Source organism: Epinephelus moara, chromosome 11, assembly GCF_006386435.1.
Source record: "Epinephelus moara isolate mb chromosome 11, YSFRI_EMoa_1.0, whole genome shotgun sequence".
NCBI classification, from domain to species: domain Eukaryota; kingdom Metazoa; phylum Chordata; class Actinopteri; order Perciformes; family Serranidae; genus Epinephelus; species Epinephelus moara.
The window spans coordinates 25,655,484-25,667,981 of NC_065516.1; the positions used below are offsets into that span (position 1 = coordinate 25,655,484).

Sequence of the window (12,498 nt, forward strand, 5' to 3'; positions counted from 1 at the left end):
GAGAGAATCCCTTGTTAACACAAGGCTTTTATTTTTATTTATTATTTACAACTGAGCACACACTTCTTAACCTTTTTCTGTTTAGAATAAATATAAATGGCATTTATAATGAAACAGAAACGTGGAAAACAGCACTTGTGGTAGGATCTGTACAGTTTTGTATATTATCAGTAACTAAAGAAAAACAACCAGATGTACCGTAGTAGGAACTTCACTGTTTTCATATCATGTATAATAAATCACCAAAATTATGGAAAGAAGTTAGGGTTATGTTAGAGTTATTTTCATTTTCTGGCTGCCAGATCTGTGAAATGTACAAGGGACCAGAAAAATCTCTGATCTACTGGCTCGGTGTGCCCGTAGGGGGAAAATGTTATGTTGGACACTGAACTGAACAATTTACATAACAGCTAACCTGGCTGCTGAGCAAAGCTATCAAGTCATTTAAAGCCAACACAAAGCCAAAGATAGGGTTTCTTCATATACGGGAAAATGTTTCATGTGAAGAAAGACATATGCTCTCACTAAAATGCAAAAAGCCAAGGTGTAATTTAAGAGCAAAGACAGATAGATAGAGGGAGAGATGAAACAACACAGAGAGAGGCAGACAGAAAGATAGACAGTGGGGATGACAGCGGTGTGAGAGATGTCGCCACCTGCCACCATTTTTCTCTTCTCCTCTTGGAAATGCATCATCAGTCATTAGGGAGGGGGGGAGCATGACTCGCGGTATCATCATCACTCACACAGACACACACATACACAGGCCCAAACACAAGGCGTATTTTAAGGTATAATGCAGCGGGCCTATAATTTGAGTTCTCTCTACGCAGCATTTTGCTGAGCTTATAAAACCGCCTGCAGCTAATGGTGTGATGGATCCCTCTATTATCACCCAACGCAGGAGACGAGAGTGGGGTATAGTGAGATAAAGGAATGTAATTGGATAGTATTTTAGCCGTGGCAAAAACAGGAGGGTGGTCAGAGACAGAAAGAGAGCATGGGTAACGCTGTAAAATGATAACTGCATGATGAAGTATAAAAGCTGTCCAAACGTGATGGAGCTGTCCAATAAATTAAATCTAACATTAAAACAGAAATCACCAATGTGTGTAACGTGTGTCTGTAAACTTCAAACTAATGTGACGCAATAATATAGAGTTTATACAGTGGAGCATGAGAAAAAAGTAAGACACTAATTGGGTCATTAAAAGCACATAGAGGCCAACTTTAAGTACAGAACAAACTTTGAACAGAAAATGGAAAAGAAGTTGCAGTTTTAATTTTTAGTAGTCACACTAGCGATGGGGAAATATCTCAAGAACTATTTCATTATACAAACATTCAGTGTCCCCAATGAATGAAGCCTTTTGGGTCATCCCCTGACTTAACAGGAAAGGCAATGACATTCCCATCAGACTTATGCCAGCCTTATGGTAAAGTAGTTTCCTTGCGATTTCACCGTCGCAGACAGATTGAAAGTGTCAAAATGAAATCACAAGTTGTTGGGTGATGCCATGATGGCAATCGTTTGGTCTAAGGCAGTCATAAAGCTTAATTCAAGCTGTCTTAAGTCAGGATTATTTGTAATGATGTTCCAATTAAATCAAACGGGATTAATATTATGTTAAGTTTTTAGTCTTGGCTCGTGCAAATACTGAAGTTCAATGCGCTCTATGCACACAACACTTCCGCATTCTGCAAATACTGCTTGTCAGTTTCCGGTGTTTTGCATTGCCAGGGTACTGTACTAGCAATAGCGCTGTTCTACACCCGATGTTTGCAGGAGCTCCCCAAGATGAACATTACTGATGTTCATAGGATTTGCCAAACTACTAAAGCCCCAACCAGCAAACTGGACAAATGCTTTTAATTATATGCCACGTCCTATGTTCACAAACGAAGGTAAGAAAACACAGACTGACCAACGTTAACTAGCTAAGTAGCTACTAATGCTAACTAGATATCTGGAAACAGAGTACTGTACTACTAGCCTTATTGTTGTCACTAACATTAGCTATCTGTGTGTAAACTGTGCTTTATCTGGTGTTAATTAGTTAGTTACAGCATATTTTTAATCAGCATAGGCTATATATCATTCTGGCAATATATATCATCCTACGTGGGGTTAACGACCTTAGTCTTGTTGTTAGCCAATGTGTAGCTAGTGCTAACTAGATGTTTAAAGTACAGTAGGATGGATGTGTTGACGTGAGTAATACAGATATAATGCCAACGAGACTTTTGATTGCATCTGTTATTTTATTCAGTGTCCAATGGCCGAATGTAGTGAATTCGCGACAAACATAAATCTTCAAATAACGTAAAAAATATTCATCACATGAAGTCTATTCCAATATGTCAGCTGTAGAAGCAAACAATAAGCTGGCACATATTTTTACCTTTGTACAACTTACCGCATATTGGACAATTTATCCAAATTTGCAGCCTCCACACGCAGCGGTTGTTAGCCAAGCATGCTATTTTTATAATATTTATAGCACACAGCAGTGCTCGGAGTAGAGAGTAGTAGTAGAGTAGTGCTTCTCCTGCTTCTGAAAATGAATCATTTTAACTTTTTTGTGCACATTCATTATATATAAACTCACTGTTTCATTCAGTCACTGGCACGTTCACGATAAACAAGCTCAAACGAGAAACGACACTGGGACCGGAAACGAACAAGCAGTAATGTTTAAAATCGAAAGTACGTCACACAACCTAGTGCATGTAGCCTATTACATGAACATTTTCATCAACCAATAGCTAAACAGGAAGCAGCAAACCAGGTCAACAGTAAACATAGAGTTGACGATGATGATGGTGTTGGACGTCTTTTAAATGTCTTTTCAATGTTTTGTAGTGTCTGGTTTATCTGTGCTTTGTATTTAGCACTAATTAAAAAATATTAGCAGGCTAACGCACTAAACTAAAATGGTCAATATGGTAAACAGTGTACCTGCTAAACATTAGCATGTTAACATTGAAATTGAGGTGGCTGTGGCTGAGATGTAGAACAGGCTGTCCACTAATCAGAAGCTCGGCAGTTCGATCCCCAGCTCCTCATCACCACATGTCAAAGTATCCCTGGGCAGCATCCTTGGGCAAGATACTGAACTCCAAGTTGCTCCCAATGGCTGTTCCATCAGTGTGAGTGTGTGTAAATGGTTACTGAGTAGCAGGTGGCAACATGTATGGTAGCATTGACCACTGTGTGTGTGAATGGGTGAATGTGACATGTAATTAAAAGCGCTTTGAGTGGTTGGAAGACCAGAAAAGTGCGATACAAGGGCAGTCCATTTAGCATTGTTATTGTCAGCATGTTAGCATCCTGATGTTAGTATGTAGCTCACTTAGCCACTTGCAGCAAGATACAGGAATGTGCCACCACAAAATACCACCCGTCTCCACCCAAGAACCTTTTGCCTATTCTTAGTTGGTCTACCCGTGTTTAAAACACCCACGTACGTGAGCTAATTTTGGCAGAAAAGGGGTTTTAGTCCTGTTAAAAACAGATGTCAAACTGGTTTTGGAGGCAAGATAAGAAGCTAAGTAATATAGATGTTAGAACACTGATGAAACAGAATGGCAGAAGAGGAGTGAACAAAAGACGAAAGAAGTTATAGAAAGTCAGACAAAAAGTAATTCAGTGACGGGCACGCAGTGAAGTTCATCAGAATATTTCTGGCGCTCACCATGTGTCTGGGGTCTATTAGCTGCTGTGATCAACTCTACAGTGTTTGAAGACTAAGCTCATAACAGTGGTGTGGATGTCTCCTCCTCAGGGTAGGACAACTTTATAGTCTAGTAAGTGTGTTTGTCCCCTGAGAGAAGTCTTGGGTGCAGGGTGAGGAAATGTGTGGGTATGTGTGTGGGTGTGCTCGTACACACGGCACAAAGAGCGAAACTGGTCCCTGCTGGTGTGGAACTAAATGTCACAGCTTGATTAGAATAAATAGTCCTATATGGGCTCTGGGACTGGGCACCAACGCGCAGCAGGGCGAGCATGAGTGTGTGGTGACTCATTGCTTTTGTTCTCTCTCTCTTTCTCTCTCTCTCTCTCAGCGCGCACACACACACACACACACGCACACACTTGGACACTCTGGCTTCACCTCTCTCTGACCTACCCCAGGGGTCTTTGGGCAGATGTGAAGTCTGAACAACAAACAGAAAGCTGTTACTGCCTCAGGACATGAACTTTACACCTCACTCTGACTCCATCTCACTCACACACACTTTCACTCACACACATACACACTTCTGTCTCTCAATCTGTGTATCTGTTCAATATGTTGACTTGATGGTAGTCACTGGTTGGGCACACTAACAGCTAAATAAAAACAATTCTGACACACATACTGTACACATGGGAGCTTCCACGACCACTGGATATTAGAGGAGGATTTATCTGTCAGGACATCACAGCATCTGGCGCTTTTGTGCATGTATTATTACAGGTGTGTGCATGAATATATTGGTGCAGATGCCCATGTTTATGCACATGCAGGCATTTATGTTGCACAGTGGAGCCAGGTTCAGCCATACTGCATATATTTCTTTCTATGCGAGTGCACTAATTCGAATTTTAGTGAACTTTCATGACGTGAATTTGTCATTTTGTTCTCTGCTTTGCAATTCTTAGTTGAATAAACAGCAGTAGGAAAAAAACCTGCGACGCCTGAAGCAAGGATGTGCCTGTTTACAAAACAAACATAATCCACATGCTTCAACCTGTGCACATCATAAATACGTGACAGCAGGATACATAAATGATCTGGCCGAGGGGAATGTCTGGTCAGCAGAGCTCATCAAAACTAGCACCAAGCACACACACACACACACTGCTCGATGCTCGATCCAGTCGATGTACTGTACTGCACTTAAGTGGATACACACACAGAGTTCAGTTTAGTAGCGCCGTGATAATACAGTGAAGTTAAATAGTATTTGTAAAACACGAGGAGAGGAGAGTGAGACCGACGTGTAGAGCAAGAGAAAGACAAACGTGAGAGAAAATGAGACAATGAGAACAAGCGAAAGACAGAGAGAGAGAGATAACAGGGGAAAAAAATGAAAAATAATAAATCAATGAACCTATTCTGTGGCTGCCACAGGGTAATGAAAGCTATTTATTAGCCCATCTATCCCTTTTGTCTCTTTCCTCCTCTCTCTCTCCCTCTCTCTCTCTCTGTCCGTCCCTTCCCTCACTCTCTCTTTCTGCGTTGCGTTCCTCCCGCCCCCAGCATTGATACTCTCATCTCTCTCCACTAAACGCTAACAATTCCATTAAGCACAACAAAACACTCATTTAGAGGTCACATTTGTTTCGCTCAACTTCGCTTGTCATCTGCATACCAACTGAGGGGCTGCCTGCCTTGGCTTAGATTCCTATTATCTGACATGACCTTTCTGCTTTAAAATAATTGGCGGATCATAATGGACTTGCTGCTATTCCCTTTTTCTTTAATGACATGGCTTTAAAACAACTGCACGCTGTCTCTTCCTCATTGTGCATTATTTGTTCTAAAGCATAACTGATTGCTGCAATATCTACATTGTATCATCTATCACATCATATATGCATAAATTCTCCATAACACTAGCCACGAGGCACCAAGCTGGTACTATATATTTGCTGGCAGCCAGCGGAATATGACAACAACACGACTACATTTAGCCTGTGAATCCATAAGCTTACGTGACATCTCATATACGGCTTTGATAATCTACAGTATTGCCCTGAGTCACGATTAGCTTAGTAGCCAGCTTCACATTATTTCCTCAACAGTTCACAGGCAGTGCTTTAATGCACCAATAATATGCCCCAGAATGCCCGGCAAGGTCACTGCGAGGCAGACGACAGCCGGGGGACCTTTAATGATCTGAATCTGTCAAGGAATTGTACATTTATCTGCCTTACATCTCACTGAACTGCAAAAAAAACACTAGTGAGGCACATGCGAACCACCCGTTCTGCAATCTGCTGGTCGCTGAGATAATTTTCTGCATTAAGATTCTGCACTTATGGATGATTTATTTCATTGTTCCTGAAAAACAGATGTGATGCAAACGCTGAAATGCCAGCACAAAGTTCAGAACAAATGTTTTACTGGAGTAGGATGTAATGGAAGAGATGAGAGCAGCCACTGAATGGGGCTTTTTTAGAGCTGGAGCAAATCAGTTTAAGAATAATTCCAGTGTTTTGGCCTTGGCCTTGTATGGTCCAGGTTTCCTTTGGTAACATGGTCAAATAATTTCGAGCTTGATGTCAAACTGGAGACATAGCCACTTCAAAGATGGGTAAGGGTCCTGCTTGTTTCCCTCTTTGTTTGCACTTTTTAAACATTATACTGTGATGTTTCCTGGAAATGACACTCAATATAGCCGACAGCAAGCAGCCCAGGTTGTTATTAGTGATGGTCATTTACCAGAAACTTTCAGCTCCCTGATTATTTCCCTCTAGCCAGCTGCCACCTTATTTAAGTTTTGCAGTGAAATGAGGAGGTTTCATATTGAAAGTTCCTTAGCTCAAATTCATGAATCAGCCGTTCCTCATCTATTGCAGCACTTTCAAAGCAAGCGACAGGAATAAATAGAAAAAGGGCATCTGATGTCACTGGTAGCCAGTCAGGACATCTCTTTTGTCAGCTTCAAATACAAAATGGTGCCATACTTGGGTTGAGAGAGACTCTGTCATGTCTCGTCACTAGGCTTGTCATGATACCAGAATTTCAGTAGTCGATATCAATTACCAGTGAATTTCCACAATTCTCGATACTCATTCAATACCACGATAAAAATCAAAAAACAGAACTCATGTATTTCTAAATTCACTACTTTAGGCCTCATTTACACCACAAGCGATGTGGCAGCACCCGTGTATTCACACCAAAACCAAACAGACGCGTCGCCCAGCAGCCACTGCTCTCCCGTCAAAATACAAACCACACCTGAACAGTTGGCTGTGGTAGTGCACCGTGTTTGCAAATCTCCAATAAACCCCAAAGAAGAAGAAGTGAGTTTGGACCCAAAAGAAGAAGTGAGTTTGGACCCAAAGCCCAGGGTGGACAGGTTCGCGCGCCAGTGATTATTCCAGCGCTTGGAGAATTAATATTCAGCTCAACAAATGGGTAAGTACATGAAATATGTAACTGTCAGGTCTCGCTTGGTCAAGGGGGAGATGTCTACGGTGGCCGAGAGAGGTCACAACACACGCAAACTCATGTTTTTTGTTGAATACCGCGACCATTCGCTCACGACTCACGCAAAAAATCGGCGTCTCTTCTATTTTCGAGCTTGCTCGCGAAAGCAACGTGACTCGAGCAGCACGTAGAAAGGATACAGCGTGAATGCTCTAACCTTTTTTTTTTTTTTTTAACATGCTCGCCGAAATGAAAACGCGAGTAAACAACGACCGTTCGCCAGCGCGTGTAAATGAGGCCGACCCTCTCCACACACGACTCCTACTAACTGACTTTTCCACAAGCCGAGGTGTTGTGGTTCCAGCAGCACTTGTAAAAGCCATTGTTTCTAGCAAAGACAATGGAGAACAGGCGTTCTTCTTCGGCGCTCGTCCTCGGCACCGACTGACGCGCGTATACTGCCCCCTACAGTTCCGACAGGAATCGACATGGCCCGCTGAGGGCAAAGTTGTATCCGGTACTTATGGAGCCGGAAAAAAAACAGGTACTGATGTATTTTTTGTGTGTTGGCATCGACTTGGTACCAAAGTATCCCTTCTCATGACAACCCTACTCGTCACCCCAAAAAACACAAACTTTCTACCAAACAAAAAACTCTTCCCTCCACCTACTTCCACTGAAATTTGCTCTCTGGCATGTTGCAGCTGCTTGGCTTGGCAGTAAATTGCACACAACCTGTCGGACACTAGTGGCTCCATTAGTCCGTTTATAAACAAACATCATGTTATGTTAATCATGTTGTCATATGACTCATTACTAATGCAATGTTGTTGAATTTAGCGCCGTGACACAGGCAAAACAGGTTGCTGATGTAGGCTTCTTTTTAATATGCCTGAACGTACCATAATGACAAGCGCTGGTTCAGCCAGTTTGCATTAAATCAAACCAGTTTCAGCCTGTACACCAACCAGACCGTCAAGACAGGAAATTGACCTCGCTCTACTCTTTCATGTCAGTTCCTGCTCTTCGCTGTACATCATTTAGTGCTGTATTGGTCGTTTTGGCATCTTCGTAATGTTGAAAAATAGATGAATACTAACTGAAATACATCAAGCATAAATTCAATGGTATACCCCTTTAAAAGTGCACCGAAGGGTTGAGCTGCACAGCCAGTCAGGCAGAAAAGACAGCAGGAGCAAATGTTTCCCACTGGCTGCCACTTACCACTAATGTTAGAAAAATGATAAATGAGTCTCGGCGTGGTGTTTGGAGACTACGTGTTTGCGTGTGAATGTGTACGTGCGCCAGTGTGTGTGCTTCCTTCCTGTAAAGTGTTGTGTCGCATGCCAACGGTTCACAGTGTGAACAGATGTTAGTCAGTAATGCCCTGGGTTTTCTGCACCACAGTCAGGCACTTTTTTTTAGGGTCCTCAGCTCTGAGGAGGAGTCCGTGGAGATGCCTGAATTGCTTTATCGAGCGGAACGCAACTAAGGACACGCAGGCTCGCAGCGGCTGCCAAGAACACACATAGACACACAAACACAAACACAGCACTCGTTCCAAGCATGTGCGGCACAAACCCACAAACAGAGGGTGCATGAAAACCCACACATCTGGAATAATAATACACACACAGGCACCCACAAAACTACAGGGTACCAGGTAGCTTGTGCTCGTAAGTTGGCTTTCAGCCTGACAGGCTTCTAACAGAATAATGGACCCACTGCTGAGTGAATACGGTGGCTGCAGCTTAAAGCCCACAGGAAACATAGTCAGAGAGAATATAGACTGTCATGAAAGAAGAAACATAACTTTAGAAAGATAGTAAGCTTTTTCATGGAACGTCAAAAAATGCTATATAGAGCATATAAAAGACCCTCAGTGTTTGTCTGTATATTAAACTGTGTCCCTTTTTCCTCCCAACTATTGTGTCCGCCTTCCTTCACTTTTACCTTGTGCTTTATTATAACACCTATTCTCTCAGAGCCAGCCACTACCCTCTATATTTAGCCGCTGCCTGTCACTGAGACACTGATGAAGGAGAGGAAAATGAGTGGTGATGTTGGAGACCACGGGAAAGGTTAGCACTGTCTCTTTGAATAGCATCAGACTCTCTCTGATCATTCATAGTTATATTGCAGACACTAATATCTATACTTAGGCTTGCAAAAAAAAAAATCAGGCCCTGTTGGAATATGCATAAAGGATAGTGTCAATCAAGATGAAATGGAAAAAAAAATGGGCAAACTCAGAGGTGAGCTGTCACATGTGCGTATGCATGAGCACAAAAAGGAAGACAAATGCACATCACACGTTTTGGTTGACACGCATTGACAAATTTGCGCTCGCACGGGGATGGATGTGGACTCCATGGCATATAGAGAGCTGTCAGCAGACAAAAGCTTAGCTAAGCCAATCCTCTATATCTGATGTGATAATCGTAAGATGATGCAACCATGAGACAGCAGACTTGACAGCAGACAGGCTATTGCTGGCAAGATGCACAAGCAGACATTCACACAAGCTTAAAGCAAATGCACCCAAACAGATGCACAAGTTCAGATAAAACCACGGTGAAGTGTTTCTTCCACAGACTTTTAACATATGCTGAGGATGTTAAGAGTTCAGATGATGTTGCCAGTAAGGAGAATTAACACAAATTATGGTGTATATAAGAAACTGACAGACCACATGTTGAGCTCAAGTGGAATATTAAGCTCCTCCAAGAGATAAAACTTGCTGAAAACATATTCAAGTGGGTCCAGACAAGCTATCTATGGCTCTATCAAGACAGGGTCTCAGTTCTTTGCTTCCTTAGCTGCCTCATTTAAAAAATATTGACTGACCTGTCCAAAATCACAGGAATAATATATGTGAATTATGATGGCTTGCCATTGGCCTAATAAGCCAAACAAATCAAAGAGTCAAGAGTAAGTGTGAAAGATGAGCTGAAACCTTAGAAAAATCAATGTGAATACATAAACATATGGAAGGCTGATTCTGCGTGATTACACTGACTCGAACTCTTGACTTTTTGAGTCTTATCTGGTTTGTTAAAAGCAAACTATTTTCTTGGTTTACGTTTAAAAACTAAAAATGCGGATTACACCAAAACAGTCTTGTTGACAAATGCACACCAACTATAAAGACGTACAGTCACCAGCCACTTTATTAGGTACACCTGTTCAACTGCTTGTTAAATAGCTAATCAGCCAATCATGTGGCAGCAACTCAATGTATTTAGGCATGTAGAAATGGTCAAGACTAATGTTCAAATCAAGCATCAGAATGGGGAAGAAAGATGATTTAAGTGACTTTGAACGTGGCATGGTTGTTGGTGTCAGACAGGCTGGTCTGAGTATTTCAGAAGCTACTGATCTACATACATCTCTAGCGTTTACAGAGGATGGTTCGAAAAAGAGAAAACAATATCCAGTGAGTGGCAGTTTTCCAGGCAAAAATGCCTTGGAGAATGGCCAGACTGGTTCAAGATGATAGAAAGGCAACAGTAACTCAAATAACCACTGGTCACAACCAAGGTCTGCAGAAGACCATCTCTGAACTAACAACACGTCCAACCTTGAAGCAGATGGGCTACAGCAGCAGAAGACCACACCAGGTGCCACTCCTGTCAGCTAACAACAGGAAACTGAGGCTACAGTTCACACAGGCTCACCAAAACTGGACAATAGAAGATTGGAAAAACGTTGCCTGGTCTGATGGGTCTGGATTTCTGCTGCCACATTCAGATGGTAGGGTCAGAATTTGGTGTAAACAACGTGAAAGCATGGATCCATCCTGCCTTGTATCAACGGTTCAGGCTGGTGGTGGTGGTGTAATGGTGTGGGGGTGATTTTCTCGGCACACTTTGGGCCCCTTAGTACCAACTGAGCATGGTTTAAACACCACAGCCTACCTGAGTATTGTTGCTGACCGTGTCCATCCCTTTATGACCACAGTGTACCCATCTTCTGATGGCTACTTCCAGCAGGATAACACACCATGTCAGCTCAAATCATCTCAAACTGGTTTCTTGAACATGACAATGAGTTCACTGTACTCCAATGGCCTCCACAGTCACCAGATCTCAATCCAATAGAGCACCTTTGGGATGTGGTGGAACGGGAGATTCACATCATGGATGCGCAGCCGACAAATCTGCAGCAACTGTGTGATGTCATCATGTCAATATGGACCAAAATCTCTGAGGAATGTTTCCAGCACCTTGTTGAAGCTATGCCACCAAGAATTAAAGCGGCTCTGAAGGCAAAAGGGGTCCAACCTGGTACAAGCAAGATGTACCTAATAAAGTGCATGGTGAGTATACATCAAAGTCTGGGTACCTGAAACAGCAGACACCAGCATATATCCAAAATCACAATGGGTAAATATATATGGCTCACTAGCAGACATATGAATAAGATGACAACTGCCAGCTGGTCTAATATTTTCCTTTCTTTTTTTTAAACAACAGTTGATCAAGTTTTTGCTTTAAGTATCATGCAAGTAAGAATAGTTTCACATGATGTTGGGGACTGCACAAGCAACACAAATGCAACGCATAATAAATGTAATCTGACACAAACCCTAATTAAGAAAACGATGTAGAGTTTAGTTAGAGTATGTATTTGTATCATATCACTGAGCTGACTTCACCGATATTGACACACTATATGTGCCAAAAACCTGATTACTTTGTCTTTGATGTTGGTGCTCACGTTATTTTTAAATCACTATCCCAGTATATTAACAAATTATGGAACTTCAACACAAGCCCAAGAAGGAAGCCTTTAAACTTTCCCAAAAAGTCTCATCTGAGACTCAGCTGGAGCACAGAGTATGAACTGGGAAGGTTCAAAAGTGTCTTTTTTTTCCCGGTGTGCTCCTTTTCCCTGCCCCCCCTCAGGGTTGTGTACTTATGCAATAAGCTGCCTGAGGGAGTCAGAGGGATGCTGAATTTATATGAACCCGACTTTTGACATCACAGCAAAATTCATGCAAACACAAAAACCTACACACACACACACAAACGTACGCATACACACACATACAACACATCCCCCCTTCCAGAAACTTTCCAAACTTTACTTTTCCTCAGGATTTTTATTTACAGGGTGGCAAAGCTTGTGTGAAGGAGAACGTGAAGGGACAGTGATTTTGCACAAGGAGAGGGGCAGATATTAAGCTCAAGGTTTGAGCTGTTAGCATAAAATCCAAAATTAGCATGCTAGTCGCATACACCTCCTCTCCTCCATCCACCCTTCCTTCATCTTTGCTCCCTCGTTCTGTTGAGAGCTCTCTTTCCCTCATCTGAAAACAATTTTGGCAACAGAAAGGTCAGACGTATAAACG

The 12,498-nt window shown here is 42.2% G+C and overlaps 1 protein-coding gene across 1 annotated transcript in view; it reads right to left on the bottom strand.

Annotated features, from left to right (window-relative positions):
- The window catches only part of ctnnd2a (catenin (cadherin-associated protein), delta 2a), a 363,618-nt gene that overhangs the window by 236,160 nt on the left and 114,960 nt on the right, over nucleotides 1-12,498 (bottom strand). The gene's annotated exons all lie outside the window — the stretch shown is intronic.